We start from the raw sequence: 1,730 nt of genomic DNA on the forward strand, positions 1-1,730 counted from the left end.
GTACGAGGGCTTTCTCTAGTTGCGGCGAGCGGGTGCCACTCTTCATCTCGCTGCACCGGCCTCTCACTGTCGCGGCCTCTCTTGTTGCGGAGCACAGGCTCCAGACGCGCAGGCTCAGTAGTTGTGGCTCACGGGCCTAGTTGCTCCGCGGCATGTGGGATCTTCCCAGACCAGGGCTCGAACCCGTGTCCCCTGCATTGGCAGGCAGATTCTCAACCACTGCGCCACCAGGGAAGCCCAAAACTTTTCATGGTACGTAAATCTTTCAGATCACCACTAAAGGAACTGATACACTGGTTTTATGAGAATATAAAATAAATGAATACTACAAAATAAATGAATACTAAAATTTTACAAATGAATCAGACATAGTCCATGCTCTCAGAGAGTTTGGTTAAATACTTTCACCCCACTGAGCCCCAGTCCTGCAAAATGGGGTTAATGTTCCCTGTCCAGGGTTGTTAGACTTCGCAACAATTTGAATTTCAGGTAAACAATGAATAATATTTTAGTATAGGTATGTCCTGTACAATATTTGTGGTATGGTAAAAAAATTCTTCATGGTTTATCTGAAATTCAAATTTGACTGGCATCTTGTATTTTATCTTGCAACCCTACCCCTGTCCAAACTAGTTCAGGAATTTTATGAGGTGCAAAAGGAATAATATGTGAATTAATAATGTATGAATGTGCTTTACAGTTTACAAAATTCTACGTCAGCAAGACAGCATTGGATTGCATTGCTTTGATGGAAAAGGTTCTCTTGCAGGCCTGTGAATCTGTTCTCACTATGGAGATCCCAAGACATGAAGAGAAAGATCCCATGCTGCCTCCAGATGAACACTTTTTACTCCAGGGCAGTGGACCCAAACCAATCACACAGATGGAGCCTGGAGCAGCACAGGCAAAAAAGCCCCGAGGGTTTGGTTTGCAGAAGACTCCAAACGAGACCCCCTAGGATGTAAAAGCATCTTCTGGCTGCATTCTCAGAAATATACTGTCTAAAATGCTGTCTGTGCTGCTCAGACCCACCCCTGGAAGATTAAAAAGGATAGGAATGGGCTGGATTTGGGCTGGGCGGGGTGTTGGAAACCAGCATCCTGGCAGGGACAGGAGGGATGAGAGGGGTTTAACTCAGAGATCTGTGGACTCAGGAAACATGTCATAGGCTTCTCATCTAGTGTGGGTCCTGCTTTCTGGAAGGTGCCACTCCCATCTGAGCTGTCATTTTTGCTTTGGTAAAGAGCTCCAAGCAGACATTCCTTTTTTGTCTAGTCAAGAAGCAGGGCACCAATTGCAACAGCAATCGTTCAAAATGTGAAGACTGGACAGGCCCTTGGAATCCCCACTCCTCCTTCCTTCTGTCTTCCAGATGGGGAAACTGAAGACCAGGCTGAAAAGTGACTCACTTGAAACCATGTACTAAGTCAGGGGCAGAACTGGGGCTGGAACCCACACCTACTGCTTCCCAACTCAGGGTAGGATTCACTTCAGCCCATCCTCTCCTAAGATCCCCTCTCTTTGGGCAGCCCCCCAAGCAGCCACAGTCCCCCAAGGCCAATAATCCAGAGACACTGCTGAGAAACCTTTGTCTCTCACACTGTTTAATCACAGTGGTGATCATCCGCTGGGGGACAGTACTTACTAGTTTGCAAAATACTTACAGGTCATTCATCTCCCCTTCCATCCACTTCTACCTTCCTACGCCCTATACTTTCTGCACCTGTCAA

The sequence above is a fragment of the Lagenorhynchus albirostris genome, chromosome 7, assembly GCF_949774975.1.
Source record: "Lagenorhynchus albirostris chromosome 7, mLagAlb1.1, whole genome shotgun sequence".
Classification (NCBI taxonomy): Eukaryota; Metazoa; Chordata; class Mammalia; order Artiodactyla; family Delphinidae; genus Lagenorhynchus; species Lagenorhynchus albirostris.